Below are 22,470 nucleotides of genomic sequence, written 5' to 3' on the forward strand. Positions count from 1 at the left end.
TTTCCCTTTGACAGGACAGTGGTATGCAGTGATTGGTGAAGGCCTGGCTTGCCTGAACCAATAACCAAGGCACAGGGGATAGACTTACTTTGATCATGTTACACGGTGGTGCACCCACTCTTGAAGCTGGGAGTGAGATCAGTTCCACTCTCTTCAAACTTTATGACTGCTGAACAATGGTGAAGACATGGCATGGATACTGGGCTGGGAATGATATCAATCACTATAATATATTGATACAACAATCATACCTCTAGGAATTTTTCCTAAAATATACTAACCCACATGAACAAATAAGTATGTTCAGATGTTTTCATCAGTAAATCAGACATACATATTCAAATGCATGTGCACACACACATATACACCCATTTATTATACTTGTATATACATGGTTTGCATACAAGATATCTGGAGGAATAAACAAGAAACTGACAGTGGGCATCTCTGGAAAGGGAACTGAGGGAACAGGGGTTATAATTTCAATTGTATATCCTTTTATATTGCTTGTGTTGTTTTTTGCCATGTACATGTATTTTTAGTAAAAAAAAAAATATTATTAGTTATAGGTTTCTAACCTGTAAGATTGTCAAAGATAAAAATATTTCTTACTAGTTTCTTTATTGGTCAAAATGGCCGAGCAGGAAGACTCTGAGCTCACCTCCTCTCACTGGCACCACCAAAATCGCAACTATTTGATGAGAGCAACTATTGATGAGAAAGACCAGAATCTAGCAGAAAAGATCTCCTACAACTAAAGTCGTAAAGAAGGAACCACAATGAGATGAGTAGGAGGGCCAGAGTCACAGTATAGTCGAGACCCATACCCCAGAGTAGGCAACCTATAGATGGGAGAATAATTACAATTGCAGAGGCTCTCCCCAAGAAGCAAGGGGTCTGAGCCCCACATCGGGCTCCCCAGTCCAAATGTCCAATATCAGGAAGATGATCCCCAGAATGTTTGGCTTTGAAGGCCAGTGGGGCTTACTTTCAGGGGAATCAGAGGGTTATGGGAAATAGAGACTCCAGTCTTAAAGGGCACACAAAATCTCATATGCTCCAGGGCCCAGGGCTGAAGCAGTAATTTGAAAGAAGCTTAGGTCAGAGCCACCTGTTGATCTTGGCCAGCCTTCCAGAGAGGCAAGAGGCAACTGGACATAGACATATGTTTCATCCTGGAGACAGAGACACTGGGGCTGGCAAGCACCATTTTGGAATCCTGCTTCTAGTTAATTAGCCTTGGGATGCTGCCCCACTCCTGCCCACCAGTCTGTAGGCACCCATATTGGGATGCTTCAGGCCAAGCAACTAGCCAGGCAGGAACAGCCACACACACCAGCAGGCAGGTGGTCTTAAAACCCTCTGAACCCACAGCTGCCTCTGGACATGGCCCTGTCCGCAAAGGGCCCAGGACCCAGTCCTATACACCAGAGCACAGGTACTAGACCCAGGACCCCCAAAGCCCTGCAGCCAGAGACCCCCAGGACTCAGCTCTGTCTACCAGTGGGCAGGCACCAGCCTCAGGACACTCTGTGACCCGGACTCACCCACCCGTGAGCAAGCTCTAGCCTTGGAACCAGCCTCAACCATCAGTGGGCAGACATCTGCCCAAGGACCACTGTAGCACCACAACCTGCCATGGCAGGACCCAGCCCACCCACCAGCAGGCTGGCACTAGCCCTGGAACCTACTGGGCTATGCCCTCACCCACCAGCAGGCCAACATCGGCTCTGAGACCTCTTGAGCCCCTCAGCCAGCAGGATCCATCCTCAATCACCAGTGGGCTGACACAAGCTTGAGGACACCCCAGACCCTGCAGCTATGTCAAGAACTGGTCTCAATCACCAGTGGCCAGACATCAGCTTTGGGACCCCTCGGCCCTGCAGCCAGAGACCCCAGGACCTGGTTCTACCCACAAGTGGATTGGCACTAGTGCCAGGACCCAGCTTCACCCACTGGTGAGTGGGCACCACTGTTGAGATCTCTTGGACTCCAACCCCACCAACCAATGGATAGACACTGGCCCCAGGATCACCACAGCCCCACAGCTTGCCTTCTCAGGACCCAGCCAAAACATCAGCAGGCAGAGAGCAGCCCTGGGACACCCTGAGCTCTTTAGCCAGCAGCCCAGGGATCCAGCCCCATACACCAGTGGGCTGAAACCAGCTTTGGGATGCATAGGGCCCTGAAGCCAGAGATACCAAGACCTGGCTCTGCACACCAATGAGCTGGCATTAATTAGCTTTGGGACCACTTGGGCCCTAGCCACACCTATCAGCAGGCCAATACCAGCACTGAGATGCCTTGGACTCCTCAGCCAGCCACTTAGCCCTATTTACCAGTGGGCCAGTACCAGCAATGGAATACCCGGGAACCTGCAGCCAGGCACATCAGGAACCAGCGCCATTCACCAGCCCCATTCAGAAGGCTGACACTAGATCCAGGAAATCCATCCTAGAAACTGATTCTGCCCACCAGTGAGCAAGCACTAGCCCAGGACCACCCCCACCCCCAAACCTGGGTCCTTCAGCCAGGATCTTGTGACCTGACCCTGCTGACCAGCAGCTAGTAGCCTCTATACAATGCAGGGTCTGAAAACCAACCAAACCAGGGGTGAGCCACACCTATGAGACCACCCACAGTAGTCAACACACCATAACAGAAGGAGCCACTTCTAGAGCATATAGCTCTGGTGACAACAGGGAAGTGTGCTGCTGGGACACATAAGATGTCTCCTACAAAGGGCTACTTCTCCAAGGTTGAGAAACATAACCAATCTACCAGATACATAGAAATAAAAACAGCAAATTAGGCAGAATGAGGTGACAGAGGAACATGTTCCAAATGAAGGAACAAGATAAAACTCCAGAAGAAGAACTAGGTGAAGTGAAGATAGACAATCTACCCAATAAAGAGGTCAAAGTAATGATTGTAAACATGATCAAAGAACTCAGGATAAGAAGAGATGAATAGATGAATAGAGAAGTTAGAAGTTTTTAACAAAGACAGATGAAGAATACAATAACTGAAACGAAAACTACACTAAAAGGAATTAAAAGTACACTAAATGATACAGAGGCATGGATCAGCAAACTGGCATACAGAGAGTAGTGGAAATCACCAAAGTAAAACAGAAAAAAGAATAAAAAGAAAAGAGGACAGTTTAAGAGACCTCTGAAACAACATCAAGTATACTAACATTCACATTACAGGGGTCCCAGGGGGAGAAGAGAGAGAAACGGACAGAGAACTTTTTGAAGACATAATAACTCAAAACTTCCCTATCCTGGATATCCAGATATCCAGGTCCAGGAAGCACAAAGTCCTAAACAGGATCAATTCAAGGAGGACCATACCAAGACACACTGTAATTAAAAGGGCAAAAATTAAAGATAAAGAGAATATAAAAAGCAGCAAGGGAAAAGCAACACATACCATACAAAGGAATTCCCATAAAGCTATCAGCTAACTTCAGCAGAGACTTTTCAGGTGAGAAGGAAGTGGCACAATACATATAAAGTGAAGTAAAGGAAAAAAATAAATAAAGTGAAGTAAAGTAAAAACCTACAATCAAGAATGCTCTACCCAGCAAGGCTTTCATTCAGATTTGATGGAGAAATCAAATCAAATCTGTAAAAGTATTACAGACAGGCAAAAAAATGAGTTCAGCACCACCAAGCCAGCTTTATAAGAAATGTTAAAGGGAAGTGAAAAAGAAAAGGCCACAGCTATAAACATGAAAATTATTAAAGGAAAAAGCTTACTGATAAAGGCAAATATACAGTAAAGGTAGTAAATCATCCACGTACAAAGCTAGTAGGAAAGTTTTAAAATAAAAGCACTAAAAATCAATAAGTCATTAAAGGCTACACAAGATGAAAAGATGTAAAATATGATGTAAAAAACAGTAATCATGGGGTGAGGGAAGTAAAAATGCAGAGCTGTTAAAATGCCTTTGAAATTAAGAGATTAGCAGCTTAATCACATATATGTGTATATACATTGATTTTACATACATACACACACCTGATGATAACCACAAACTAAAAATCTATAATAGAAACACATACACAAAAAGAAAGGAATCCAAACTAATGCTAAAGACAGTCATCAAATTACAAGAGAATAGAACAAAGAATAAGAGACGATAAAAAAAATTACAAAAATTACCCCCAAGTAATTAACTAAATGGCAATAGGTATGTATCCATCAATAATGGGTAATGCACTAAATGGAAATGCACTAAATGCTCCAATTAAAAGACATGGAGTGAATGAACGGATACAAAGACAAGACCCAAATATACGCTGCCTACAAGAGATACACTTCAGATCCAAAGACACATACAGATTGAAAGTGAGGGTATGGAAAAAGGTATTCAGGCAAATGGAAATCAAAAGAAAGCTGGGGTAGCAATACTTATATCAGACAAAATAGACTTTATTTTATAGGTTATTAAAAAATTTATTGGAATTTAGTTGCTTTACAATGTTGTTAGTTTCTGCTATAGAGCACAGTGAATCAGCTATACATATAATACATCCCCTTTGTCACCACAGAGTACTGAGTAGAGTCCTCTGCGCTATATAGTAGGTTCTTACTACTTATTTATTTTATAGATAGTAGTGTATATATCAGAGAAGGCAATGGCACCCCACTCCAGTACTCTTGCCTGGAAAATCCCATGGATGGAGGAGCCTGGTGGGCTGCAGTCCATGGGGTCGCTAAGAGTCGGACACGACTGAAGTGACTTAGCAGCAGCAGCAGCAGTGGATATATATCAAAACAAAGACTGTAACAAGAGACAAAGAAGGGTATTACATAATAATTAAGGGATCAATCCAAAGAAGATATAACAGGGATTTCCCTGACTGTCCAATGGTTAAGACTCTGTGCTTCCACTGTATGGGGCACAGGTTTGATCCTTGGTCAGGGAACTAAGATCTTGCATGCTGTGGCAAAGCTTCCTCACAAAAAGAAGCTATAACAATAGTAAATATATGCACCCAACATAAGCACACCTAAGTACATACAGAAAATATTAACAGACATAAAGGGAGAAACTGACAGCAACACAATCATACTAGGTGATTTTAACACCCCATTTCCATCAATGGACAGATAATCTAGATGAAAAATAAGCAAGGAAACCCTGGTCTTATATAAAACATGAGTCCAAATGGACTTAATAGATAAATATAGTACATTCCATCCAATAACAGTGGAAATATACACTCTTTTCTAGTGCACATGGAATACTCGCCAGAAGAGATCAAATGCTAGGCCATAAAACTAAGTTTCAGTACATTTAAGAAAACTAGTATCATATCAAGTATCATATCTTTTCCAACCACAATACTATGAGACTAGAAATCTACAAGAAAATAAAACTGTAAAAAACAAAAACAAAAACAAAAAAACAACAACCAACAAATACATGGAAACTAAACAAACCAAAGGATCAGTGAAGAAATCAAGGACAAAATTTTAAAAATACCTGGAGACAAAAGAAAACGAAAACACAATGATCCAAAATCTACGGGAGACAGCAAAAGCAGTTCTAAGAGGGAAGTTTATAGTGATACAAGGGACTTCTCTGGTGGTCCAGTGGATAAGAATCCTTGATCCCAATGCAGGGAGCCCCAGTTTGATCCCTGGTCAGGGAACTAGGGCCCATATGCTACAACTAAAGATTCTGTATGTTGAAACTGAAGATCCCACATGCTGCAACTAAGGCCTAGTGTAGCCAAATAAATAAATAAATACAGTGATATGAGATTACCTGAAGAAACAAGAAAAATATCAAATAAACAAATCTGACACCTAAAGGAACTAGAAAAAGAAGAACAAAAGATAAAGTTAGTAGAAGGAAAGAAATCAGAGAGAAATAAATGAAATAGTGACTAAAAAACAATGGAAAATATCAATGACGTTAAAAGTTAATTCTTTAAAAAGATAAATAAAATTGATAAACATGTAGCCAGATTCATCAAGGGAAAAAAAAAAGAAACGAGGGGCTTACCTGGTGGCTCAGTGGTAAAGAATCCATGTGCCAATGCAGGAGACTCAGGTTCAATCACTGATCTGGGAAGATCCCACATGTCACAGAGCAATTAAGCCCATGTGACACAACTATTGAGCCTGTGCTCTGGAGCCTGTGAGCCACAACCACTGAAGCCCATGAGCCCTAGAGCCTGTACTCCACAACAAGAGAAGCTACCACAATAAGAAGCCTGGGCACCTCAACTAGAGAGTAGCCCCCTCTTGCTACTGCTAAGTCGCTTCAGTCGTGTCCGACTCTGTGCGACCCCATAGATGGCAGCCCACCAGGCTCTGCCGTCCCTGGGATTCTCCAGGCAAGAACACTAGGGTGGGTTGCCATTTTCTTCTCCAATACATGAAAGTGAAAAATGAAAGTGAAGTCGCTCAGTCGTGTCCGACTCTTCACGACCCCATGGACTGCAGCTTACCAGGTTCCTCCGCCCATGGGATTCTCCAGGCAAGAGTACTGGAGTGGGGTGCCATTGCCCCCTCCGCCTGTGCAACAATGAAGACCCAGCACAGCCAAAAATAAATAAACATTTTTTTTAAAAAAACCAAAAGGGTCCTAATCAATAAAATCAGAAATTAAAAAGAAAGTACAATTGGTACCATAGAAATTAAAGGGATCATAAGAGACTACTACAAACAACTATACGCCAATAAAATGGACAACCTAAAAGAAATGGACACATTCCTAGAAATGCACAATCTCCCAAGACTGAACCAAGAAGAAATAGAAAATATGAACAGACTAATTGCCAGTAATGAAACTGAATCAGTGATAATAATAAAAAAATCTCCCAACAAACAAAAGACCAGGATCAGATGGCTTCACAGGGGAATTCTACCAAACAAACATTTAAAGTTGAGTTAACACCTATCTTCCTCAAGCTATTAAAAAAATTTGCAGTGGAAGGAACACTTTGGAACTCATTCTGTGAGGCCAACATCACCTTGATACCAAAACCAGACAAGGATATCACAAAAAAAGAAAATTATAGGCCAATTATCAGTGATGAACTTAGATGCAAATATCCTCAACAAAATATTAGCTAACCAAATTCAACAATACATTAGAGGATCATACACCATGATCAAGTGGGATTTATCCCAGGTATGTGAGAATGGTTCAATATCTACAAATCAATCAATGTCATATACCACATTAACAAATTTAAGAATGAAAATCTTATGATCATCTCAATAGATGCAGAAAAAGCTTTTGACAAAATTCAGCATTCACCTATGATTTAAAAACTCTCTACAAAAGTGGTATAGAAAAAAAGGGAATTCCCTGGCAGTCCAGAGGTTAGGACTCTGTGCTTTCACTGCCAAGGGCCCAGGTTCAATACTTGGTGGGGGAATTAAGATCCTACAGGCCACGCAGCATAGCCGAAGAGTAAAAAACAAAGTGGGTATAAAGGGAACATGTGTGCATGTGTGCTCAGTCACTCAGTCATGTCCAGCTCTTTATAACCCCATGGACTGTAGCTCACCAGGCTCTTCTGTCCATGGAATTTTCCAGACAGGAATACTGGAGTGGTTTGCCATTTCCTATTCCAGTGGATCTTCCTGACACAGGGATCAAATCTGCGTCTCTTGCAATGGCAGGCAGATTCTTTACCACTGTGCCACCTGTGAAGCCCACAGAGGGAACATACCTCAACATAATAAAAGCCATATACGACGAGCCCACACTTAACATCATACTCAATGGTTAAATGCAGAAAGCATTTCCTCTAAAATCAGGAACAAGACAAGGATGCCCACTCTTGCCACTTTTATTCAGCATAATAGTGGAAGTCTTATCCATGGCAATTAGACAAGAAGAAGAAATAAAAGGCATTCAAATTGAAAGGGAAAGAAAATTGTCATTTTTTGCAGACCACCTAATACTATACATCGAAAATTCTAAAGACACCACCAAAAAAAGAGTACAGCTCATCATTTGGTAAAGTGCAGGATACAAAATTAATATACAGAAATCCATTGCATTTCTATACACTAACAATAAACTACCAGAAAGAGAAATTAAGGAAACAATTTCATTTACAATCACACCAAAAGGAATAAAATACTTAGGAATAAATCTAACTAAGGAAATAAAAGACTGGTACTCAGAAAACTATAATATACTGATGAAAGAAATTAAAGATGACACAAACAGGTAGAAAGATACACTGTGTTAATGGACTGGAAGACCTAGTAGTTAAAATACTACCCACGGTGATGTACAGATTCAATGCAATCCCTAACAAAATACCCATAGTATTTTTCACAGAACTAGAACATATAATTTTAAAATTTGCATGGAAACACAGAAGATCCCCAATAACCAAAACAATTTTGAGAAAGAACAGAACTCAAGAATGATGCTCTCTGACTTCAGACTATACTACAAAGCTATAATAATCAAAGTAGTATGGTACTGGCACAAAAACAGACACATAAATCAGTGGAACAGAATAAATAAATAAAACCACACACCTGGGTCAATTAATCACAATGGAAAAAAGACAGTCTCTTCAATAAATGGTACCAGGAAAGTTGGACAGCTACATGTAAAAACTGAAATTAGAACATTATATAATACCATATACAAAAATAAACTTTAAAACTCCTAAAACAGAACACAGGCAGAACTCTCTTTGACATAAATCATAGCTATATTTCTTTGGATCTGTCAATTAAGGCAAAGGAAACAAAAGCAAAAATAAGCAAATGGGACCTCATTAAATGTAAAAGCTTTTGCTCAACAAAGAAATGATCAAGAAAATGGAAAGGCAGCCTACTGAATGGGAAAAAAATATTTGCATATTATATGACAGACTAGGGGTTAATATGCAAAATATATAAATACTACATACAGCTCAATATTAAAAAAAAAAAAACCTGATTTAAAAATGGGCGGAAGATCTAAATAAATATTATTCCAAAGAAGACACACAGATGGTCAACAGATGCTCAACACTGCTAGTCATCAGAGAAATGCAAATCAAAACCACATTAAGATATCACCTCACACCTGTCAGGATGGCTATCATCAAAGAGACAACAAATAACAAGTGTTGGTGAGGATATGGAGAAAAGGGAACCCCAGTACACTGTTGGTGGGAAGGTAAATTGGTGCAGCCACAGTGGAAACGAGTATGGAGATTCTACAAAAAAACTGAAAACAGAATTACCATATGATCCAGCAATTCCACACTTGGGCATATATCCAAAGAAAATGAAAACACTAATTTGAAAACAGAAGGTTCGATGCAGGATACAGGATGCTTGGGGCTGGTGTACTGGGATGACCCACAGGGATGGTACAGGGAGGGAGGTGGGAAGGGGGCTCAGGAAGGGGAACACGTGTACACCCGTGGCAGATTCATGTTGATGTATGGCAAAACCAATACAATATTATAAAGTAATTAACCTCTGATTAAAATAAATAAATTTATATTAAAAAAAAGAAAATAGAAATAAACACACACACACACAAAGAAAACAGATGTACCCCAAAGTTCATCAGTTCAGTTCAGTTGCTCAGTGTGTCCGACTCCATGGACTGCAGCACACCAGGGTTCCCTGTCCATCACCAACTCCTGGAGTTTACTCAAACTCATGTCCATTGAGTCGGTGATGCCATACAACCATCTCATCCTCTCTCGTCCCTTTCTCCTCCTGCCTTCAATCTTTTCCAGCATCAGGGTCTTTTCAAATGAGTCAGCTCTTTGCATCAGGTGGCCAAAGCATTGGAGCTTCAACTTCAATAATTCTAATGAATATTCAGGACTGATTTCCTTTAGGATGGACTGGTTGGATCTCTTTGAAGTCCAAGGGATTTTCAAGAGTCTTCTCCAACACCACAGCTCAAAAGCATCAATTCTTCAGCGTTCAGCTTTCTTTATAGTCCAATTCTCACATCCATACATGACTACTGGAAAAACCATAGCCTTGACTAGACGGAACTTTGTTGGCAAAGTAATCTTTCTGCTTTTTAATATGCTGCCTAGGTTGGTCATAACTTTTCTTCCAAGGAACAAGGGTCTTTTAATTTCATGGCTGCAGTCACCATCTGAAGTGATTTTGAAGCCCCCCCAAAATAAAGTCTGTCACTGTTTCTACTGTTTCCCCATCTATTTGCCATGAAGTGATGGGACCAGAGGCCATGATCTTAGTTTTCTGAATGTTGAGTTTTAAGCCAACTTTTTCACTCTCCTCTTTCACTTTCATCAAGAGGCTCTTTAGTTCTTCTTCGCTTTCTGCCATAAGGGTGGTATCATCTGCATATCAGACGTTATTGATATTTCTCCCAGCAAACCTGATTACAGCTTGTGCTTCATCCAGCCCAGCATTTCTCATGATGTACTCTGCATATAAGTTAAATAAGCAGGGTGACAATATACAGCCTTGACATACTCCTTTCCCTATTTGGAACCAGTCTGTTGTTCCATGTCCAGTTCTAGCTGTTGCTTCCTGACCTGCGTACAGATTTCTCAAGAGGCAGGTTAGGTGGTCTAGTATTCCCATCTCTTTCAGAATTTTCCACAGTTTATTGTGATCCACACAGTCAAAGGCTTTGGCATAGTCAATAAAGCAGAAGCAGATGTTTTTCTGGAACTCTCTTGCTTTTTCGATGATCCAGCAGATGTTGGCAATTTGATCTCTGGTTCCTCTGGCTTTTCTAAATCCAGCTTGAACATCTGGAAGTTCATCGTTCACATACTGTTGAAGTCTGGCTTGGAGGATTTTGAGCATTACTTTACTAGCATGTGAGATGAGTGCAATTGTGTGGTAGTTTGAGCATTCTTTGGCATTGCCCTTCTTTGGGGTTAGAATGAAAACTGACCTTTTCCAGTCCTGTGGCCAATGCCAAGTTTTCTCAATTTGCTGGCATATTGAGTGCAGCACTTTCACAGCATCATCTTTTAGGATTTGAAATAGTTCAACTGGAATTCCATCACCTCCACTAGCTTTGTTTGTAGTGATGCTTCCTAAGGCCCATTTGACTTCACATTCCAGGATGTCTGGCTCTAGGTAAGTGATCATACCATAGTGGTTATCTGGGTCATGAAGATCTTTTTTGTATAGTTCTTCTGTGTATTCTTGCCATCTGTTATTAATATCTTCTGCTTCTGTTAGGTCCGGTTTCTGTCCTTTATTGTGCCCATCTTTGCATGAAATGTTCCCTTGGTATCTCTAATTTTCTTGAAGAGATCTCTAGTCTTTCCCATTCTATTGTTTTCCTCTATTTCTTTGCATTGATCACTGAGGGAGGCTTTCTTACTGGAACTCTGCATTCAAATGGGTATATCTTTCCTTCTCTCCTTTACCTTTTGCTTCTCTTCTTTTCACAGCTATTTGTAAGGCCTCCTCAGACAACCATTTTGCCTTTTTGCATTTCTTTTTCTTAGGGATGGCCTTGATCCCTGCCTCCTGTACCATGTCACGAACCTCCATCCATAGTTCTTCAGGCACTCTCTCTATCAGATCTAATCCCTTGAATCTATTTCTCACTCCCACTGTATAATCATAAGGGATTTGATTTAAGTCATACCTGAATGGTCCAGTGGTTTTCCCTACTTTCTTCAATTTAAGTCTGAATTTGACAATAAGGAGTTTGTGATGTTCATAGCAGCATTATTTACAATAGCCATGATATAGAAGCAAAGTAAGTGTACATTAACAAATGAATGGATAAAGAAGATGTGTTAAAGAATAAAATTTTGCCATTTACAACAACATGGATGGACCTAGTAGGTATTATGCCTAGTGAAATAAGACAGAGAAAATAATTTATGTTGCCACTTATATGTGAAGTCTAAAATATAAAATTATGTATAAAATAAATAAGCTACGTGGATTTCCATGGTGGTCCAGTGGTTAAGAATCCACCTGCCAGTGTAGGGGACATGAGTCAGATCCGTGGTCTAGGAAGATACCACATGCAGCGGGGCAACTAAGCCTGTGTGCCACTACTGAAGCCTGCATGCCCTAGAGCCTGTGCTCCACAACAAGTTACTGCAATAAGAAGCCTGCACACCAGAACTAGAGAGTAGCCTCAGCTCGCTGCAACCAGAGAAAGCCCATGTGCAGCAATGAAGACCCAGTGTAGCCAAAGATAAATAAATAAGCTACAAGGATATACTATACAACACAGGGAATATAGCCAATATTTTTATAATAATTTAATTTTTTCAAGTTCTGCTTATTTATTTATTTATTTGGCTCTGCTAGGTCTTAGTTGTAGCACACAGAAGCTCCAATCTTCGTTGTGGCAAGCAGGATCTTTAGTTGCAGTATGCAAACCCTCAGTTGTGGCATGTGGGATCTAGTTCCTCGACCAGGGATCAAACCCAGAAGTATGAGTTCTTAGCCACTGGACCAGCAGGGAAGTCCCTATAATTTTAAATGCTATATAATCTATAAAAATTTTGAATCATTATGTTATATACCTGAAACTAGTGTAATATTATAAATCAACTATACCTCAATTTATAAATTGTTAATAGTTAGCAAGGGTGATGAGAATCAGACTCATATATACTGCTGATGGATTTACAAATTAATATATCCTCTTTGGAAGACAATCTGGCAAAATCTATTAAAATTAATAATGCACAGAATATTTCACCTAGCACCTACACATCTAGGATTTTATCCTATTGATATACATATCGGCAAAGGTGCATGAATAAACATATGTACTGCAGTAGTGTTCGTACCAAGGTGAAAACCATTTATATGTCTATCAACAGAGGATTTGTTATCTACATTATGATATATCCACAAAATGAAAGTTAATTTTTTTAATTGGAGGAAAGTTGCTTTATAATGTTGTCTTGGTTTCTGCCATACAACAACATGAGTCAGCCATAATTATAGATATAATCCCCTCCCTCTTAAGCCTCCTTCCCCTCCCCCCATCGCATCCTTCTAGGTCATCACTGCTGCTGCTGCTGCTGCTGCTGCTAAGTCGCTTCAGTCGTGTCTGACTCTGTGCAACCCCATAGACGGCAGCCCACCAGGCTCCCCCGTCCCTGGGATTCTCCAGGCAAGAACACTGGAGTGCGTTGCCATTTCCTTCTCCAATGCATGAAAGTGAAAAGTGAAAGTGAAGTTGCTCAGTCATGTCTGACTCTTAGCGACCCCATGGACTGCAGCCTACCAGGCTCCTCTGTCCATGGGATTTTCTAGGCAAGAGTACTGGAGTGGGGTGCCATTCACTGCTCCGTAGGTCATCACAGAGGAAGTTAATTTTAAGAAAGAATTCTACACAGCAATGAGAAAGGACAAATTATTATTATTGTTATTGGCAGCACTGCATGGCTTGCAGGGATCTTAGTTCCCTGACCAGGAATCAAACCCAGGCCTCTGGTAGTGAAGGCCTGGAATCTTAACCACTGGACAATTAGGGAATTCCCAAGAACAAATGATCGATACATTGAAAATAGATGAAGCTCTCAGACACTGTTGAAAGAAGTCAGATTCAAAAGAGTTCATATTCTGTATGATTCCATATATATGAAATTCAAATATAGGCAAATCTAATCTATGACTATAGAAGTCAGAAAGCGGTTAATCTTGGAACTGGATAATGACTGAAAGAGGTCACGAGGAGCTAGCCTCTGTAGTGCTGGAAATGTTCTGTTTTGAGCTGGGGGTTGTTTCATAGATGTATTCATACACAAAAATGTATACTTCAGATTTGAACATTTTACTGTATGTAAGTTATACCTCAGTGGAAAAAATAAGGTGAATTATATACTGATAGGAATGAATTTTAAGATATATTTTAACTGTGTGTGGAGATACATGTATATCTCTGTCTATATATATATATATATATATGGAACATTGGCAGTAAAGCAGAGGAAACAATGAATAACTACAACTCTAATGGGTAATTGCTGCAGCAGACTCTTCCTCTGAAGTCATCTGATCCCTGGTGGCCAACAATGTAAGTTTTAAAAGCCCTATGTTTACAGGTGTTGTCTAATTGGAGTTCAGGCCAAGAATAGAGAAAACAGTAGAACAGCAATATTTGAAGGGAAATAGCTGAGAACTGATTTTTTTTTAATGCCAACCTTAAAACTCAGGAATCCCAAACAGGAAAAAGAAAACAAAGAAAGGAATCTCCACTAGGACATTTTTAATGAAACTTCAGAACATCAAAAAAGATTGTAAAAGGAACAAGAGAATTTGTGTCTACTTATAGTATACAATACTACCTATGACATATCCTTGTCCCTCAATAGAGTAAAAAATAGAACGGAAATGTAAATCTAATCAAGTCTCTAGCTCTCATCAGTATTTAGGAAATACAAGGAACAAGAAAATATCACCACAAGGATACAATTACTAAAATGTATCTTATGGAAAGTGCTATGAGACAAATCACTCAGTTTCTTGAACTAATAAATCTCATGGGAGTTAAAAAAAAAATGGTGGGAGAAGGAACGGGCACCTATAGATTAAGAGATTTAAGAAACAGGGACTTCCCTGGTAGTCCAGTGGTTAAGAATCTGCCTTCCACTACAGAGGACATGGGTTTGATCCCTGGTCAGGGAACTAAGATTCCCACATGGTGTGGGGCAAGTAAGCCCCCATGCCACAACTACCGAGCCAGTGTGCCACAACTAGAGAGCCCATACCCCACAACTTGAGAGAAGCCTGCAAGTCACAGTAAAGAGCCCGAGCAGTGCAACAAAAGATCCCTCAAGCCACAACTAAGATTCAATGTAGCCCAAAATAAATAAATATTTTTTTTTTAAAAGAAACATATCAACCAATTGCAGCATATAACCTGTGCTTGGATCATGATTGAAACAAACTAAAAATAAACACACAAACATTTATGAGACAATCAGGAAAATCTGAACAATGACTGTACACTTGAATATAAGAATTTTTCAGAGGTGATGGTTTTGTTGTCATGTTTAAGAAAAGTTCTTATATCTTAGAGATACATACCAAAATATTTATGGATGAGATGAAATAATATGATATCTGATATTTGCTTCAGAATAATCTTACATGGGCAGAGAAGCAGGAGCTAGCAAAATATAGATGAAACAAAATTGGCCATGAGAGCCAAAGCAATCTTGAGGAAGAAAAATGGAGCTGGAGGAATCAGGCACCACCCCAACTTCAGACTATACTACAAAGTTACAGTAATCAAGATTGTATGATACTGGCACAGAACACAGAAATATAGATCAATGGAAGGATAGAAAGCCCAGAGACAAACCCACACACCTATGGTCACCTAATCTATGACAAAGGAGGCAAGAATATACAATGGAGAAAATACAGTCTCTTCAATAAGCGGTGCTGGGAAAACTGGACAGCTATATGTTTGTTTGTTTATTTGGCTATGTCGGGTCGTAGTCGTGGCATGCCCTATATTCAGTTTTCACTGCAGCACACAGGATCTTTTAGTTGCGGCATGCAGAATCTTTAGGACTTTCCTGTAGTTCAAATGGTAAAGAATATGCCTGCAATGCAGGAGACCAGGGTTCCATCCGTGGGTCAGGAAGATCCTCTGGAAAAGGGAACAGCAATCCACTTCAGTATTCTTGACTGGAGAATCCCATGGACAGAGAAGCCTGCTGGGCTACAGTCCATGGGATTGCAAAGAGTTAGACACGACTGAGTGACTAAACCACTTGCAGGATCTTTAGCTATGGCATGTGTGGGATCTCTTTTTTACCTGAGCATGAAAACTCTTAGTTGCAGCATGTGAACTCTTACTTGGGGCATGTGGGATCTAATTCCCTGATCAGGGATTGAACCTGGGACCCCTGCACTGGGAGCTTGGAGTCTTAGCTACAGGACCACCAGGGAAATCCCCTGGACAGCTACATGTAAAAGAATGAAATCAGAACACTCTCTAACATTATATATAAAAATAAGCTCAAAATGGATTAAAGGCCTAAATGTAAGGCTGGGCAATATAAAACTCTCACAGGAAAATACAGAGAGCACACCCTTTGACATAAATTGAAGCAAGATTCTCTCTGACCCACCTCTTAGATTAATGGAAATAGAAACAAAAATAAACAAATGGGACCTAATCAAACTTAAAAGGTTTTGTACAGCAGAGGAAACTATAAACAAGATGAAAAGACAACCCTCACAATGGTAAAAAATATTTGCAAACAAAGCAACTGACAAGGGATTAATCTCCAAATATAAAACAGCTCACGTAGCTCAATACTGAAAAAACAAATGAGACTGTCATATAGAATGAAGTCAGAAAGAGAAAAACAAATATTGCATAATATCACTTATATGCAGAATCTGGAAAAATGGTACAGGTGAATTTATTTGCAAAGCAGAAATAGAGACACAGGGACTTCCCTGGTGGTCCAATGGCTAAGACTTCGAGCTCCCAATGCAGGGGGCCTGGCTTCAATCCCTAGTCAGGAAACTAGATCTCACAGGCTGCAACTAAGAGTTCACATGCCACAACTAAAGACCCTGCATGCTGCAATGAAGACTGAAGATCCCCCATGGTGCAACTAAGACCCAGTGCAGCCAAAGAAAGAGAATATAGAAAACAACTGCAGGGCTGCCCTGGTGGCTCAGTGATAAAGAATCCACCTGCTAAGGCAGGAGACCTGGGTTTAATCCCTGGTCTGGGAAGATCCCACATGCTGCAGATTAACTAAGCCCGTGCGCCACAACTACTGAGCCTGTGCTACAATTTCTTTTTTTTTTTTTTTTTTTGGTTGTCAAATGATCCTTTATTTTTCTTTTTCCTTTGCAGTTCTTAACTAGCAGGGCACTCCACTGCACCACTGTTGATATTATCTATGATGTCATGAGGATGGCGGCCATCAACATTGCAGCCCACAGACTGGGCGGTCCCCAGGATCTCTTTAATGGTTCCAGAAAGTTCTCTAGCTAGAGACTGATGCCACATCTGCCGGGCAATGTTGACGATCTCATCAAAAGTAATGTTTCCACTGTGCTTAATGTTTTTCTGCTTCTTTTGTCCCTTGGTGGTTCCTTGAGGGCTTTGATGATCAGGGCAGAAGCAGAAGGTACCACCTCAATCTGGGCTTGTCTGTTCTGAATGGTCAGTTTCACTGTAATCCTCAGACCCTTCCAATCACCAGTTGCCTTGGCGATGTCATCACCGACCTTTTTTGGAGACAGACCCAGAGGGCCGATCTTGGGGGCCAGGGCAGACGTGGCACCGACTTCCCCACTGGTGCACCTCAGGTACACGACTTTTATCTCGTTGGGGTCGAACTTAGGCGGCATGGTGGAGGCGGCTGGTGTCGGATGAACCCGGATTCGGGACGACTGAAGAAAGTTGCACCTTTGCCTCCTCTGAGCTGAAAGCCGAAAGAAGCTACAATTTCTGAAACCCATGTGCCCTAGAGCCTGTGCTCTGCAACGAGAGAAGCCACCACAATGAGAAGCCTGTGCACAACTAGAGTAGTCCCTGCTCGCTACAACTAGAGAAAAGCCTGCACAGCAATGAAGACCCAGCACAGCCGTAAATAAAATTTTTTTACTTAAAAAAAAGAAGAAAACAACTGCAATCATCATAATAGTGAAATACTAGTGGCATTCACCTTAAAGTCAGAACAAAATCAAGAATATTCACCTGTTTTCTCAACTAATACTGAATGTTGCTCTGCAGATTCTAGCCAAAGCATGAAGACAAAAGTTAAAATGCTGTAAAGGAAGAATCATAAAATGTCCTTGTTTATATATGATATATAGACAATACAAGAGAATGAACTGAAATACTATTAAAATTAAATAGAAATAGAGTTTAAGTTTTAAATCAATAACTTTTCTCTATAAAAACAATATCCAATTAGAAAATGCAATGGGGGGAAGATCTAATTCACAGCAGTGAAAAAAATGAGAGGAATAAACCTAACAAGAAACATACAAAATACTGACATGAATAAAATTACAAAATATTACTGAAGGCTATAAGTATGAATATTTGACAAACAGATAGATGTACAATATTCCTGAATAAGAAGTTTCATTATTTAAAAACTTTTCAAGTAAGTATAAATTTCTATAACAATCTCATTGGGATTTGTGAGGTCAGGGATAAGAGTACTAAACAAGTTGGTTCTGAAGTTCATCTGGAAGAACATATAAAAAGAGCCAAGAAACTTTTAAAAGATAGAAGAAGTGAGGGAAGCTTTGCCTACCAAATATCAAATTATTATATAAAGTTGTAAAATAGTTCAAGAATAGACAAATATATCAACGGAACTGAATAGAGAAGCAGTTATGTGTGAGAATTTAGTTTATGACAAGTATTGCATTTCACATCTCTTCTGAGGCACCACTAAAAGTAAACCAAAACAATATACAAAATATGTACAAACCCAAAAGGATAAAAAGTTCTTGGGATTTTCTCGATGAAGCAATGTCATTTAAGAAATTGTAGCTGAAATATTAATAGTAGCTGGGAAGAGATTTTGATCTACTACAGAGGATACAGATAAGAAGGGGCCATTTCACCAGAAAAACTATGCAAAGATCCAAGACACCAGGTACAGCAGAGGATGCACATGACATATGGGGCTGGAAACAGAGTTTAACAGAAATTTGGTACAGGGGATACTTTCTAAGACCCCCAGGGGATGCCTGAAACCACAGATAGTACCAAAACTTATACTGTTTTTTCCCTATACATATTAGTATCTATGATAAAGTTTATTTTATAAATTAGGTACAGTAAGAGAATATCCAAATTGCCAGCATCTACTCTTACACTTTGGGGCCATTACTAAATAAAATAAGGGTTATTTGAACACAAGCACTGTGACACTGAGACAGTTGATCTGATAACTTCTAGGAGGTTACTAAGTGATTAATAAGAGGGTAGTGTATACAGCATGGATGTGCTGGACAAAGGCATGATTTACATCCTAGAGTGGGATGTCACAAGATTTCATCTTGCTATTCAGAATTGTGTTCAATTTAAAACTAATAACCCAATTGAAAAATGGACAGAAGATTGAAATAGACATTTCTCCAAACAAAACATACAGATGGCCAATAGGCACATGAAAAGATGCTCATCATCGCTTAATTATTCAAGAAATGCAAATCAAAACTATAATGAGGTACTACCTCACACCAGTCAGAATGGCCATCACTAAAAAGTCTAAGTCCCTGGTGGAATTCCAGTGGTTAGGACTCAGCGCTTTCACTGTCAGGTCCCAGGTCTGACCCTTGGTTGGGGAATTAAGATTCCGCAAGCCACGTAGTGCGGTAAAAAAAAATGTCTACTAGTAATAAATGCTGGAGAGTGTGTGGAGAAAAGGGAACCCTCTTACATGGTTGGTGGGAATGTAAATTGTATAGCCACTAGAGAAAACAATATGGATGTTTCTCAAAAAACTAAAAATAGACCTATCTATCATATGATCCTACAATCCCACTGTTGGCATATACCCAGACAAAACTATAATTTGAAAAGATACAAAAAAAAAAAAAGATACATGCACCTTTATGTTCATAGCAGCACTATTCACAATAGTCAAGACTTGGAAACAACCTAAATGCTCATCAACAGATGAATGGATAAAGAAGATGTGGTATGTATGTATACACAATGGAATATTAGCCATTAAAAAGAATGAAATAATGCCACTTGCAGTAACATGGATGGACCTAGAGATTATCATACTAAGCCAAGTCAGTCAGAAAGAGAAAGACAAATACTAAATGAACATAATCTATGAAACAAAAACTGACTTACAGATACTGAGAACAGACTTGTGGTTGCCAAGAGAGACGGTAGAGGTGGGAAGGACTAGGAGTTTGAGATTAGCAGATGCAAACTATTATATATAGGATGGATAAACAATAAGGTCATACTGTATAGTACAGAGAACAATATTCAATATCTTGTGATAAACCATAATTGAAAAGAATATTAAGATATATATATATATATATATACACACATGTATAACTGAGTTACTTTGCTGTACAGCAGAAATTAAATACAACATTGTAAATCAACTATACTTCAATAAAATATTTTTAAAAACTTACGAGTTGCTTATTTCTGGAATTGTCCATTTAATGTTTTCAGACTACATTTGACTGAGGGTAACTAAAATCATGGGATGTGAAACCATGGATAAGGAGGACTACTATATTCAGTAAAAAATGCTTACCGTTTCCTGAGACCAGAAGAAATGCAAAATAAAAATGAGCTACCATTATTTGCATATCTTGTTGATAAAAATTTTAATTCATAACAAAATATTGAAGAGGGTTTTGGGGAAACTGGTACCTCGTACACTGCTGGGTGGCCATGTAAACTGAAACAGCCTTTGTGGAGGGAAATTGAGCAGTATATATTAACACTTCAAATGTGTAAGGATATTTATAACTCCTTTCCAGCAATCCCACTTCTAGGAATTTATCCTCAAAAAATATTAGTATAAATATTAAAGATACGTGTATAATGATTTTAATTGCTGCATAATTTGTAATATTTGGAGAAGGCAATGGCATCCCACTCTAGTACTCTTGCCTGGAAAACCCCATGGATGGAGGAGCCTGGTAGGCTGCAGTCCATGGGGTCTCCAAGAGTCGGACACGACTGAGCAACTTCACTTTCACTTTTCACTTTCATGCATTGGAGAAGGAAATGGCAACGCTCTCCAGTGTTCTTGCCTGGAGAATCCCAGGGACAGGGGAGCCTGGTGGGCTGCCATCTATGGGGTCGCACAGAGTCGGACACGACTGAAGTGACTTAGCAGCAGCAGCAGCAATTTGTAATATTAAAAAACTGTCAACTTAAGTGTTCGCCAATAGCAGAATAGTTAAATTATGGCATATCCATACTATGCAGCACAAAAAAGAATGTCAGAGATTTATATATATTGATGTGGAAATATTTTAAAGGACAATAAAGTGATATGCTTAACAATTAAGCTACAGAAAAATATTTATAGAATAATTCCAAATTGGCCAAAAAGAAAAACCAAACCTCTCTATAAAAACATAGGTATCGCTCATACTTTTACTATGTCTCTACATGTTGTATGCCAATATGCTTATAAATGTATAGAAAATGTTTGTAAGAATACATACCAAATTTCTTATGGTGACTTCTTCTGAGAACAATTTAAGAGTTCAAATACTGTGTTTTTCATTTTATTCACATCTGCATGTTTTTGTTTTTTAAAGATGAAGGAAGCTCATACTAGTAAGTTAAATGTTTGTATCATATTGATGCAGATGATACTGAAATCTATCTTCAGCACTGATTTTTCTCATGAACTCTAATTTTGCATTTCTAATTAACTGCCTGCTAGCATTTCCACTGGAGAAGGCTATGGCACCCCACTCCAGTACTCTTGCCTGGAAAATCCCATGGACAGAGGAGCCTGGTAGGCTGCAGTCCATGGGGTCGCTAAGAGTCGGACACAACTGAGCGACTTCACTTTCACTTTTCACTTTCATGCATTGGAGGAGGAAATGGGAACCCACTCCAGTGTTCTTGCCTGGAGAATCCCAGGGATGGTGGGGCCTGGTGGGCTGCTGTCTATGGGGTCGCACAGAGTCAGACACGACTGAAGCGACTTAGCAGCAGTAGCAGCAGCAGCAGCATTTCCCCTCACATGCTTTGCCATCATTTCAAACTCGTATCTAAAATAAAATTCACTATTGGAATATTCAAATTATATTAGTTCTAGTTCCCAGTTTTCCTGTTTCTGTTAAAAGCACCAACCTACCTGTTACTTAAGTTTGAAGCCTTGTAGTAATTATCTTATACCATTCCCTCTTTATCAGAAAAAAATCAAGCCCAAGGTTTTTTTTTCCCTTCTTTTTAAATAATATCTTACATATCTCCTCTCTATTTTCCTTATCACCCTAACTCAGGCCTTTCATTCAACAAACATATATTAAGCACGTAATATATATATGCGCTAGGCAGTTTAGATGCGGCATATAGTGCAGAAAGACTTATATGCTAGTGAATGAGAGAAATAATGTACAAGAAAAAAATAATTATGCAATATTGTTAGCATTTATAATGCTTATCTTGTACTAGGTACTATGATAAGCTATGAGGTAGATATTAAATGAGATAGACTTATCTCATTTAATACTCCTAATGACCCTATGATATAGGCACTGTTATTAATCCCATTTTATAGTTGGGGAAACTGAGGTCTATAGCTTTTAAGTACTTTAAGGTCACATAACTAGTAAGTAGTCAAGATTTGAACCCAGGCAGCCTGATGTTATATTAATAGTTTGTCCTCTTAACTGTTATGTTATATTGCTTCTCATGTAAGGAAACCTCAGCAGATGATAATGGATATGGGGAAAATCAAACAGGGTAATGTGATAGTACCTTGGCGAGTAGGTGCTTATCTAGAGAAGATGGTCAAGAAAGGCCTCACTGAGAAGTGTGATTTTTTT

The 22,470-nt window shown here is 39.5% G+C and overlaps 1 protein-coding gene and 1 pseudogene across 3 annotated transcripts in view; both read right to left on the minus strand.

Moving 5' to 3' along the window:
• The window catches only part of ITGB1BP2 (integrin subunit beta 1 binding protein 2), a 38,459-nt gene that overhangs the window by 423 nt on the left and 15,566 nt on the right, over positions 1–22,470 (minus strand). For 2 of the 3 annotated variants that reach the window (XR_008707850.1, XR_008707851.1), the window contains one exon: positions 89–204. The gene's annotated coding sequence lies outside the window, so the exon portion shown is untranslated. The remainder of the gene's footprint in view (positions 1–88; positions 205–22,470) is intronic. The other variant, XR_008707852.1, reaches the window with a different exon arrangement.
• LOC129638482 (60S ribosomal protein L12-like) lies at positions 16,742–17,410 on the minus strand (annotated as a pseudogene).

The sequence above is a fragment of the Bubalus kerabau genome, chromosome X (genome assembly GCF_029407905.1).
Source record: "Bubalus kerabau isolate K-KA32 ecotype Philippines breed swamp buffalo chromosome X, PCC_UOA_SB_1v2, whole genome shotgun sequence".
Classification (NCBI taxonomy): Eukaryota; Metazoa; Chordata; class Mammalia; order Artiodactyla; family Bovidae; genus Bubalus; species Bubalus kerabau.